This window comes from Papio anubis, chromosome 15, assembly GCF_008728515.1.
Source record: "Papio anubis isolate 15944 chromosome 15, Panubis1.0, whole genome shotgun sequence".
NCBI lineage: Eukaryota > Metazoa > Chordata > Mammalia > Primates > Cercopithecidae > Papio > Papio anubis.
The window spans coordinates 3,104,291-3,117,762 of record NC_044990.1 but is presented as its reverse complement, the minus strand read 5'-3'; the positions used below and the strand labels follow the sequence as shown (position 1 = coordinate 3,117,762).

Genomic DNA, 13,472 nt, shown 5'->3' with positions numbered 1-13,472 from the left:
CCCTGGTCCCTCCACTCCCTCCCCGCTCGCCGGCACTCTCACTCCGAGCCCCTCTGTGTCAAAACGCCGCGCCCTTCCAAGCGCTCCTCCTTCGCGCCACCCCAAGATTCCCCTCCCTCCACATCCTGCACTCCTCCCGCACCCAGCCACGCACTCCTGCAAGCCTCCTCGTTGCACCTCCACCCCGCGGCCTCTCCACCCTCAGGCTCGCCCCGGCGATCCAGCGCGCGGGGCGCTGGGCAGGGACATGTTTCGCTCCCCACCGACTCCGCTGCAGACTCTGGGCGCCTTCATCTTTCCAACCCAACTGCTGCTGCTGAATGGATCTTGCTTGGGCTTGGAGCACCTGACCACAATCTTTACACTTCTGGGCCTGGTCCTTTACTGTCAGAAAGAGTCAGCACCTGTGGCGATTTAGGGAGTCCCTCTAGGGGGAACGGTTCCATTTGCGAGGCTTTACAAGTCTTGCCACCCAGCCCGTCCCTCGCAAACCCCTTGGGTTTAGCAGTTTACTCCTAGAAGCTCGCCCAAGGCTCGCTCTCGCTCCGCCGCTAGGAGGCGCTCCCGAGGGTTTCCAGGAACTCGCTGTGGTGAGAACAACGCTGCGTGCAGTTCAGGCTGCACCTCAGTCAGCTCTCGGAGGCGAGCTGGGAAATAGTGACTGCTGACCCATGACAAAGAAACCTCTTTACTATGTTCTATTTCCAAGGCCTGAAGAAGTTCTCTGGAACACATACCGTGTCCTGAGTTGGCTCCTGCCGGTGGGTTCGTGGTCCCAGGAAGGAAAACCCCGGACCTTTGCAGTGAGTGTTCCAGCTCTTTTAGATGGTACAGACCGAAGAGTTGGCGGTAGCAAGGTTTACTGTGAAGAACTAAAGAACAAACCTCTCATAACCGGGAAAGGGGACTCCAGCGGGATCTCTGCTGGTGGAGGGGTGGGGGTGGGGGTGAGGGGTGGGGGTGGGGGGTGCGGGCGTGAGGGGTGGGGGTGGGGGCAGCTTTTCTTTCCTTATTGTCCCCTGCCCATCTTCCCTTTCTGTCCTGTCAGAGTGCCCTTTTTTCAATCCTCCCCGTGATTGGCTACTTTTAGAATCCTGCCTGGTGCATTTTACAGAGCGCTGATTGGTGCGTTTTACAGAGCACTGATTGGTGCGTTTTACAGAGTGCTGATTGGTGCGTTTTGCAGAGCACTGATTGGTGTGTTTTACAATCCTCTTGTAACAGAAGAAAGTTCCCCGAGTCCCCACTCCGTCCTGGAAGTCCAGCTGGCCTCGTCTCTCATACAGTTTTCTTTTTTTTTTATTATTATACTTTAAGTTCTAGGGTACATGTGCATAACGTGCAGGTTTGTTACATTTTGTTACATATGTATACTTGTGCCATGTTGGTGTGCTGTCTCATACAGTTTTCTAATTAGTGCTTATGTATTTCAATCACTTATTTATTCATTGACATTCTCGCCTACACGTGCATCACAGGGGAGCATCTTGATTTAGCAGTTTTGTGTGAATGGTATGGGTACCCGAAGATGTTTGGTGAGTGTGCTAAGGAGGTAAACTTTAAAATATATTCCCAAAAGGATCATGCCAGTGTATTTCATGATTTTTTACAGTAAAAATCTGGTACCATATTTGGAACCAAGTAGAAACATAAAGATGTTGGACCGTTTTAAAATGTTTTCAGTGAAACAGAACGGATAACTGCAAGGCAGAAATATTTATAACTTCTAGATTACACTTTTTAAAAGCAAACTTTTGCAAAGGTAGAAAATGAAACGAGAAAAGCCAGTTTTCCAGAAGTGTCCAGTGCAATATTTCTCTAATTATTGCTCTCTTATAGATGATAAACAGTGATAATAATTTTCTAAAAATATTTCCCCCAAGGAGCAAAGGATAAACAAGATGGATATAGAGATATATTATTACAGGTATATTAATAATTTCCTACATATATCACAGGCAGCAAATGACAGATATTGTGAATTGTTACTCTAAAAATGTCCATACTAATCAGTAAAGGTTGCAATTTAATATTTCTGCCAAAGAATCCAAAAGTTAATGTGTTTTAATTGCCAAAACTAACATGATCTCACAGCCAGAACTTCTCCTTTGTTGGCTTAGAAATAAATTATTGGCAACAGTTTGTGCTGGGGATGATGATCGCAGTGGGGATCTAGAGAACTTATGAGTCCTGTGATGGAAAGCTAAACATATCTGAAGTGGTGTATGAAAACAGACAGGGGTGTGGACAAGAGACACGGTCTCCAGACTAGACTGAACATCTTACCAGTAAAAAGAATTTTGAGCAACTCAATACATGTATGTTTATTTATAAGTTATATGCATTTATGAATTTATTGTATATTTAATGTGAATACCAATATATTGTTTACATTGTAAAACAGAGAGAAATATAAATTTTAGAAGGATATATGAAAGTACATATAAATAAGAAAAGCAAGGAGGCTGAGGCAGGAGAATCGCTTGAACCGGGGAGGTGGAGATTGCAGTGAGCCAAGATTGTGCAACTGCACTCCAGCTTGAGCAGTGGAGGGGGACTCCATCTCAGGGGGGAAAAGAAATCAAAGAAAAGCACTGGAATGGAGACATGCAGATCTCTGCAGATCCTCTCGCCAGTGATACAACTCTACCTGATAAAACTTCTTATTTTATTTTGAAATTTATTTTTAGCTGTAATGAACTTTATTTTTTAAAATTCTGATGTACTTTTTAAATTTCAATAGTTACGTGGATGAATTGTAGAGTGGTGAAGTCTGAGGTTTTAGTGCACCCATCACCAAGCCATATACATTGTACACAATATGTAGTTTTTTATCCTTCACCCCTTTTCTGGCTTCTGAGTCTCCAGTGTCCATTCTACCACTCTGTATGCCTTGGTGCACCCATAGCTTAGCTCCCACTTATGAGTGAGAACATGTGGTATTTGCTTTTTCATTCCTGAGTGATTTCACTTAAAATAATGGCCTCCAGTTCCATCCAAGTTCCTGCAAAAGACATTATTTTGTTCTTTTTTATGGATGAGTAGTATTCCATGGTGTATATATGCCACATTTTCTTTATCCACTCATTAGTTGATGGGTAATTATGTTAGTTCCATATCTTTGCAATTGTGAACTGTGCTGCAATAAGCATATGTGTGCAAGTGTCTCTTTGATATGGTGACTTCTTTTCCTTTGGGGTAGATACCTAGTAGTGGGATTGCTGGATTGAATGGTAGATCTACTTTTAGTTCTTTGAGAAATCACCATACTGTTTTCCAAAGAGGTTGTAATAATTTACATTCCCATCAGCAGTGTATAAGCGTTCCCTTTTCACCACATCCACACCAACATCTGTTGCTTTTTGATGTTTTAGTAATGCCTACACTGGCTGTGGTAAGGTGGTATTTCATTGTGGTTGTAATTTGGAATTCCCTGATGATTAGTGATGTTGAGCATTTTTTCATGTTTTTGGCCATTTGTACATTCTTCTTTTGAGAAATGTCTATTCATGTCATTTTCCCACTTTTACATGGGATTATTGTTTTCTTGCTGATCAGTTTTGGTTCCTCATAGAAACTTCCTAGAATGGTCCACGCCCGTATAGATTCACTGGTGAATTATACCAGACATTTAAGGGAGAATCAATATAAATTTTTTACAAACTCTTACAAAAGATAAAAGAGGAGGAACACTTAACAATTTATTCTGTGAGGTGAGTATTACCCTGAAATCAAACCACACAAAATCCTCACAGTAAAATAAAACTACAGGTCAATATCTCTTGCAAATATAGAAATAAAAATACTGCAAACATTACAAATAAAAATTACTAGCCAACATAATCTAGGAGCATATAAAAGGCATTATACAGCATGACTGGCTGGTCCAAGTGCAGTGGTGACACAAATAATTGATCACAACCAGTTACAGATTTCTTTGTTCCTTCTCCACTCCCACTGCTTTACTTGACTAACCTTAAAAAATAAAAAATAAAAAAGTTTAAGACAAAAAACAAGTTATCATCTTAATAGATACAGAAAAATCATTTGTCAAAATGAAACGTCCTTTTCTAATAAAAATGTCCAACAAACTAGAAATAGAAAGGAGTTTCTTCAACCCGATAAAGGGCATTTATAAAAAACCTACGGCTAACATCATACTTAATAGTGAAAGACTGCTTTTTTTCCCCCAAAGAAGCAAATATTAGTAGATCTAAAGTGAGTGATAGAGAACAATAAAATAATAGTAGGGTACTTCAACACCCTAATTTCAGCAAAAGACCGATCATATAGACAGAAAAATCAACGTACGACCAGGAAGCATATGAAAAAATGCTCAACCTAACTACACATCCAAGAAAGGCAAATTATATTGACATAGTTTGGTTGTGTGCCCACCCAAATCTCATCTTGAATTGTTCCCATAATTTCCACGTGTCTTGGGAGGGACCCAATGGGAGGTAATTGAATCTTGGAGGCGGTTACGCCCATGCTGCTGTTCTTGTGCTAGCGAGTCCTCACTGGACCTGATGGTTTTATAAAGGGCTTTTCCCCCTTTGCTTGGCACTTCGCCTTGCTGCTGCCATGTGAAGGACGTGTTTGCTTCTTCTTCCACCATGACTGTAAGTTTACTGAGGCCTCGCCAGCCATGCTGAACTGTGAGTCAATTAAACCTCTTTTCTTTATAGATTACCCAGTCTCTGGTATGTCTTTATTAGCAGCATGAGAATGGACTAATACACATATGATCTAGCAATCCCACTACTGGGTTTATGTCTAAAAGAAATGAAATCAATATGTCGAAGAGGGACATCTGCACTGTCATGTTTGTTGCATTAGTATTCACAATAGCCAAATTATGGAATCAAGCCAAATGCTCATCATCAGATGAATGGATAAAGAGAATATTATATGCAATGAAATAGTGTTCACCCACAGAAAAGGATGAAACTCTGTCATTTGTGACAATATGGATGAGCCTGGAGGACATTTAGTAAAGTGAAATAAACCAAGCACAGAAAGACATGTGTACTACAACTTATCACCCATATTGGAATCTAAAAAAATTGACTGATACAAGTTGAGAGTACAACAGTGGTTACCAGAGACCGAGGAGAATAACGAGAATGGGGAGAAGGGGAGAAGGTGGTCAACAGGTGAAATGTTACAGTTAGACAGGAGAAATAAGTACTGCTGCTCTTTTGCACAGTAGAGTGACTATAGCTAACAGTAATGCATTGTATATTTCACATATCTAAAAGAGAAGATTTTGTCATGAATGTTCTCGTGACAAAGCGATGATAAATATTTAAGGTGATGAATATGCTAATGAACATGATTTACTTATACAATGTATACATGTATGGAAGCATCACACTGTACCCCATACATATGTATAATTATTATATGTCAATAAAAAAGTTCATTAGCTTCAAAAAAAAATTGACAAGCTAGTATCAAAAGTCATATAGGAATGCAAGAGTACCAAAACAGAGAAAGTAATATGGAAAAAGAAGAACAATGTTGAGGCCTCATGATTTCTGATTTAGAAACTTACTACAAACTTTATGGTACTAGCGTACGACATATACATCAATGGAACAGAATTGAGTTCAGAAATAAACTCTCACATTTGCAGTTAATTGAACATTCAATGGGAAAAGAATTATTTTATCAATAAATGTTTATAAAACAACTGAATATTCACACACAAAAGAATAAAGTTGGGCTCCTTCTTCCTACCACACACAAAATTTAACTGAAAATGTATTATATACCTCAGTGTAAGAGCTAAAACTAAAAACTTTCAGAAAAGAACATAAATTTTTATGAACTTGGGCCTAGCAAAAGCTTGTTACACACATCAAAATCAGTAGTAACAGAGGAAAAAACAAATTAGGCCTCATCAAAATTAAAAATGTTTCTGCAGCAAATTATACCATCAAGAAAGCCAAAGAAAACATGAAAATGGTACAAAAGATTTGCAAATTCTATATTTGATAAGGAGCTCAATAATAAAAGGACGAACTAACTGAAAATGAACATTCCTCCAAAAAAGATATACAAATAGCCAGTAAGCATAGGAAAGGATACTCAAAAGCATTAGCCATTTAGAAAACACAAATTAAAACCACAATAAGACACCACTTCACAGCCTCTAGAGATGCTATAGTAAAAAAGACAATCACAAATTTGTGAGGGTGTGAAGAAATTGGAACACTCGTGTATTGCTGGAGGGAATGTAAAATGTTGCAACCAATTTGGAAAACAATTTGGGCGTGCTTCAAAACATTGAACATAGCTTTATCAGATGACCCAGAAATTCTCTTCTATTTATCTATTCAAGAAAAATAAAAACATATCCACACAAAAACTTGTATACAAATGTGCACAGTAGCAGTATTCATAACAGCAAAAATGGGGAAACAATCCAAATATACATCAACTGATGAAGGAATAAATAAAACATGATATATCCATACAATGGAATATTATTCAGTCATAAAAGGAATGAATTATTGACACATAATACAATATGGATGAACTTTGAAAACATTAGGTGAAAGGAGTCAATGACAAAATATCAGATAGCATAATTCATAGACATAATATGAAAATAGACATTTAAGGGTTAATAAAAATGTTCTAAGTTGAGATTTTGGTGACTGCTGCATAACTGTGAATATAGTAAAGCCTTTTTCATTCTGTACCTTAAATGGGTGAATTTTGTGTGGCATGTGAATTATATTTTAATAAGGCTGTGAAAAATGCATATGCATAAAAAACTAGCTTTTGTTTTTCTCTCATGCTCCAGTGAGATGCAGAAGTCAGAAAGAGGATGAGGAAGCCATCAATTCTGCATTTACCCGTGCACTCTTTTCTTCTGTAGTTAAAACTAAGTAAGAGCTCTCAGGTCATTTCCACAAAATCCATCCCCTTTCTTATTTGTTTATTTCTTTGATGATGTTCAAGGTTCCTTTTTTTTCCCCCTTCAGCACTATATTTTATAAGACTGTCTGCAAGCCAAGGGTTCTTCTTGTGCCTCCATTTGTATGTAAATTGGTACAGGTGATGTGTTAAACTATAACTTTAAATTTGTGACTTTAAAATTCAGTTGAACACCATGCTGTGATGAAAGAACATTGAACTTTATGCTAGAGGTCCTGGTTAATCCAAATTCTATTCTTAGATCTAACAATCTTTTCTATGGTAACAGCTACCTTTATGGGCCTAAGACTTCTCATCAGTGACTGAAATGCTTGTTTTAAAAAAAAAAATCCCTAACATTTTTTTTTTTAAATTGATGTTTAAAAATTTCCTGTCTCTATTTTTTTCTTCTCAGCTTTTTTAGTATTCAGGAATGTGTTACAAGAACTGCTAAAGGTCTGAATGGTCCTGTGTTTCTTAACTATACAACATGTGGGCTCACTGCACCTGAAATTACTATAGTTCTAAATGTCAACGATTCTGAATATTAATAACCTTCTGATTATGTAAAGACCACATAGTATAAGGTTAAGGGGCCTTCTGGGTCTAGAAACTGTGGGCTCTGATCTCTTTCTGTTTGGTCATTGTATGATCTTATGACCTTTGGTAAGCTGTGTAAATTCTTTTTCTTTTTTTGAGACAGTTTTTGTTCTTGTTGCCCAAGCTGGAGTACAATGGCTCGGCTTACCACAGCCTCCGCCTCCCGGGTTCAAGTGATTCTCCTGCCTCAGTCTCCCACGTAGCTGGGATTACAGTCATGCACCACCATGCCCAGCTAATTTTGTATTTTTAGTATAGACGGGGTTTCTCAATGTTGGTCAGGCTGGTCTCCAGCTCTCCACCTCAGGTGATCCGCCCGCCTCAGACGGCCTCCCAAAGTGCTGGGATTACAGGCGTGAGCCACCACACCTGGACTGTAAATTATTTATACTTCTTTTTCCCAGTCTAAAACATGAGGGTAAAAATTAAGATGTAAATGATAGGAATGTTTTAAGAAATAAATGAGTTAAGGTATGCAAAATATAGAACACAATACTTAGAATTTAGTAAGTTATTATTATTTTTTAGAAATGCCAATATCTTTTCTTTTTTTCAAATTACACTTGCTAGTATGGGCCACTTTTCACTGGTTCCTCCAAAGGAAAGTTAATATTAAAGCAAGGTATGTAGCTAATTAATTTCAAAAAAATTCCTTTAATGTTTTACTTTATTAGAAAAATTAATGTTTCCCCTTGATTTTTTTTTTTTTTCTTATTTAAACATGTAGTGTCGATATGGAAGTGCTGGGAAGGGATTATGGAAGTGTGGGAAGGGAAGAACGTGGTCCCTTTAAATGATACTGAAGGGAGAAGGAAAGTGCTGGGTAGAGGAGGGTATAGTCCCTGGCTAGGGCTTCACCCCCACGGACCTAGGTGAGGACAGATGAGACCACCCTGACCTGCCACGCCCCCGTCCTGTGCCTAAAAATCTGTGAGACCCTAGCAGTCAGACACATAGGTGGCTGGACAGCAGGAGAGGAACATCAGAAGAGTAACACAGGGGATGTGGAGAGACAGGTACTGGCACGCCAGCAGGCCACCGACCACCAACGGGCAGAGGCAGAATGAGGCCTGCAGGTTGCTGATGGACAGAAGCACAACCATGCAGAGTTTGGCTGGGGCAGCCGGAGGAGAACCCAGGATGTGGAGTGGCCCAACTCCAGGGGAAAACCATCTTCCTTCTGGCTCCCCCATCTGCTGAGAGCTACTTCTACTCAATGAAACCTTATGCTCATTCTCCAAGCCCACGTGTGATCTGATTCTGGTACACCAAGGCAAGAACCTGGGATACGGGAATACCTTTGTCCTTGTGATAAGGCAGGGATCTCCTTGAGCTGACCAACACAAGCTGCCTACAGGCGGCTAAACTAAAAGAGCACCCTGTAGCATGCCCCCTGGGGCTTCAGGAGCTGTAAACATTCACCCCTAGACCACAGCCTGCCCGTCTGTGTGCTCCCCTAGAGGTTTGAGTGACCAGGCACTGAAGAAGCAAATCAGACCCTATCACAGACCATGAGAGGAGGACAAGGGAACTTTTCCGTTTCAGTGTAAAAAGTTTCTCAAGGCCAAAGCTGATTAAACTCTTCAATAGAAACTTCATGAGCCTTTAGACTCAAGGAGAACTGTTTCTGGGCCTGGGTAACTAAGTGACACAAAGTCGGGGAGTAGCTCCCCACCACTTGGGGTCAGAAGTTGGGGGAGAATCAGAGGCAAGTCTGTGACATTTTGAACAGCAGACTGAGAGGGATGGGTAGATGCATGACAGTGACTGCAACAGACGGTTTTCTTTAGAAGTACGAGTGTGCAGCCCTGAAGGCTGTCCAAGAAATAGCTGTTGACAGTTAGTGCAAGAGAAAGGGAAATTTTAATCTCCTTACAAGTTGTAGCCAGTCTATTTTTGAACTATATATATTTGGATCTGAGTGTTCATGACTCATATCTCTGACTGAAACCTATGCGTATACATTAAAATCTCAAAAGCAGAAGTTTGAGTTACATAAAAAGCAGACTTTCATTTCAGGATAATTGTCATACGCATGGTTTGAAAAAGTGGCTCGTGGGCAGGCGTGGTGGCTCACGCCTGTAATCCCAGCACTTTGGGAGGCCGATCACAAGGTCAGGAGATCGAGACCATCCTGGCTAACACGGTGAAACCCCATCTGTACTAAAAGTACAAAAAATTAGCCGCGAGTGGTGGCAGGTGCCTGTAGTCCCAGCTACTCGGGAGGCTGAGGCAGGAGAATGGCGTGAACCCGGGAGGTGGAGCTTGCAGTGAGCCGAGATGGTGCCACTGCACTCCAGCCTGGGTGACAGAGCGAGACTCCGTCTCAAAAAAAGAAAGAAAGAAAGAAAGAAAAAGTGGCTGGTGAGGGTGACAAGACACAACCTGAAAATATTAGCAGTGAGTTTTAATAGCATGCTTACGTTTTGTAAGGCAGTGAGTTCCAAAATATTCAGTTTTCTCTCATGTTGTATGTCAACCATTGTAGTTTGGCTTCTCTGCTGCTCTGTTTCATAGTTTTTCTCATTCCAGGACCCAGGTTAAAGGAGAACCTCTTATTTGAGATGTGCCAAGCATCACAAATTTGGATTTATTTGGGAAAAATCAAGGGAGCTGGTGAAAACACACAGTGGATCTTAAAGCTTCTGTTCCACCTGGCATATGTTAACACAAGTAAGTATACTCCTCCACCAAGGCAAGTCACCTACCCATACCTGGTGTCAACAGAGCCTGGATGTATATGCTTATCCTTCACAGGACACTGTAAATCATTTGTCTGCAGATGGGCTTGTGTAATCCTCCAAATTATTTAGAAACTAAAAGTAAGAGAGAATGACCAGTTCAGAACAATAATGCAATCTACCACACAGGTCAGTATGCCAGATTGTATTCTTCGATTTTCCTTGCTTTTATTTTCTATCTTCAGAAATCAGCCAGTTTTACATTATTTCACAACAAAAAGCTTTATTTGTTTTGTCATTGAATTATCTCAACTCATGTAGCATGACGCTTCTGTTTCCAACAGTTACACATTCTTGTTTTTGCTAGGACACTGGTTTTTCAGCTGGGACAGGCCTCCTTAAATTTAGGGGTCACTTGGTACTGACTCAGAAATAACAGTTCTCTAACTGATTCGCTGCCATTTATGTACAGATTCTGCACGATTTTCTTGTTAACTCTACCTATGATATTATAAATCATCATTCATGGGGATAGGACCGTGTTTCAAGTTAAATACTATTTCTGTGGTATTTTAATAGTGTAACAAATATATTAGATAATAGATAGGAATGCTTCAAAATATTCCTGCAGCTATCAAATATGATAGATGTTTCAGATGGTCTTCAGAGTCTTAATTTTTATAGCTAAACTTGAATTATTTCAAAGCATTTCTCTTTGCTATATGAAACTAATGAGCAATGCGGTGAAAATTTATTTTAGAGTTCCAAAAGGCCACCATTAATTATCAGTGTTTTTGGCCGGGCACAGTGGTTCATGCCTGTAATCCCAGTACTTTGGGAGGCCAAGGTGGATGGATCGCCTGAGATCAGGAGTTCGCTACCAGCCTGGCCAACATGGTGAAACCCCATCTCTACTAAAAATACAAAAAATTAGCTGGACGTGGTGGTGGGCACCTGTAATAATCCCAGCTACTCGGGAGGCTGAGGCAGGAGAATTGCTTGAATCCGGGAGGCGGAGGTTACAGTGAGCCAAGATCACACCATCGCACTCCAACCTGGGCCACAAGAGCGAAACTCTGTCTCAAAAATAATAATCATCATAATAATAATAATCAGTGTTTTCATGCAATGACTATGTAGCCACTTCCTTTTCTATTTTGTTCAGCTCAGTTATTTTGCGTAACAAACTTTGCTCATTTGTCTTTGAAATTTATTCCATGGCCATAGTAACTTTTGGCTTTACATAACATTTTAATTTTTAAAGGTTTCACATTAATTTTTCACTCTAACTTCTTAGTACCAGTGCAAGGTGAGCTGCTAAATGATTTGTTGTAAAGCAACAGATTTTGATGTTTCATTGAAATATTATAATGTTTTTACCTTTCTATAGACCTATTCCATTTTCTTCATTTTATTTAATGTAATCTGATTATGTGATAATAAAAGCTAATAGCCCACGTTCTTTAAGTACGTAAACATATTGGGAGAAGTCAGACATGTTCTGAAACAAAATGGACTTTTTATGGCTCTAATACCATTTGTGTTTTACTTTTTCAGTATATTAAGTGTAGCCTAGTGTCTAAAAGTAATTATTGCAATTTAACAAACTGTATTATTTCTAGACAAATATTTATCCAATAAAACAGTATTAATATGTCTTTAGTTATTTTCCTGTAAGTTTTTTACATTTCTTCCTTTTTACTGAGGAATTTTGTGGGTTTTTTCATAGGAGAAATCCCTATCTTTTTATCAAATTTCATAATCTTAATTTAGAATAGTTACAATTATTGCCATGATCTCGTGCCAACTACTTAATTTTACTAAATCTTAACTCTATCAATTTTTGTATAATTAAAAAATCATTTTAACAAAGTTAATTTCTGAAGACATGCTAGTGCCATACGCTCTGCCACTGCCCCCTTCTTTCTCAACTCTCTTTTCTTTCCTGCTTCTCCTTTTTATATCGATAGACAATTTCAATTTTCTTTTCTTCTTTTCTAGTCTTTTGTGTTTTGTGTCATTTCCCCCACTTTCTCTTTCTTCCAGCTTTTCTTCCTTTACTTTGGTCCATCATTCATTTTTCATCCCCATTTATTTATCTAATATCATTCTTGGAATTCGTATCTACTTGATGTTTTCACTTGAAATTTACTTGATCTTTCTCTTTGTCCTTTAATAATTTATGATTGCTGTCACAGCACACTACAATCTCTGCTGCCTTCTGATGTCAGGGATGCTTTGAGAGGGCGCAAGTCTTCATTCTGCCTGTCTTACTTTTTCTTTTAGCAAATATTGAAAAACATGATGATATTTAGTGTTATAAAGGTTTTGGACAAACGACAGTTTCATAAGCTATTAATAGGTGGGGTTTTTTTCATTTGTTTTTTGTTTTGTTTTGTTTTGCTTTTTGAGACAGAGTTTCGCTCTGTCGCCCAGACTGGAGTGCAGTGGTGCTATCTTGGTTCACTGCAAGCTCTGCCTCCCGGGTTCACGCCATTCTCCTGCCTCAGCCTCCCGAGTTGCTGGGACTACAGGCGCCGCCACCACGCCCGGCTAATTTTTTGTATTTTTAGTAGAGACGGGGTTTCACCGTGTTAGCCAGGATGGTCTGGATCTCCTGACCTCGTGATCTGCCTGCCTCAGCCTCCCAAAGTGCTGAGATTACAGGCGTGAGCCACTGCGCCCAGCCAGTACGAGTTTTTAAAAGTGAAACAATGCTTCTGGAAGACAAATTAGTTGGAAGACAAATCCATCAAAAACTTCTAAAAATATGTTTTGGAACAGTGATTCCATTAATACTACCAGGGATTTTTCTTAATATAATATTTTGACAATGTTGCAAAGATAAACTTTGAGATTGTCATAGCATTATTAACTGTAATGTAAATTTGTAAACAACTGAAATGTCTAATCAATAAGGCATTGATTAAATGAACTATTGTATAGCTGTACAGTGGAATATCAGTCAATAAAATGATGAGGTAAGTTTATGTGACTTGAAGAGGTGTTTATGATGTATTGATAAAAAAGACAAATATAGAACAACCTTATAGAACAACTTACTTTAAAAATACATTTTTCTTTATGAGTGCAGAAGGTTTGAAGAATATACAACTAAATGTTATCTTAGGGAAGTAAAGCTAGGCATTTTCCTTTATTTCTTTTTTTTTTTTTTTGAGACGGAGTCTCGCCTGTCACCAGGCTGGGAGTGCAGTGGCCGGATCTCTGTCACTGCAAGCTCCTCGGCCTCCTGGGTTCCCCGCC

The 13,472-nt window shown here is 39.3% G+C and overlaps 1 long non-coding RNA gene across 1 annotated transcript; it reads left to right on the top strand.

Annotated features, from left to right (window-relative positions):
- Positions 1-73: 73 nt before the first annotated feature.
- LOC103879093 lies at positions 74-11,032 on the top strand. The gene is made up of 4 exons (XR_002518236.2): positions 74-803; positions 6,815-6,899; positions 10,060-10,200; positions 10,285-11,032. It is a non-coding gene; the product is annotated as an uncharacterized LOC103879093 (long non-coding RNA).
- Positions 11,033-13,472: the final 2,440 nt, after the last annotated feature.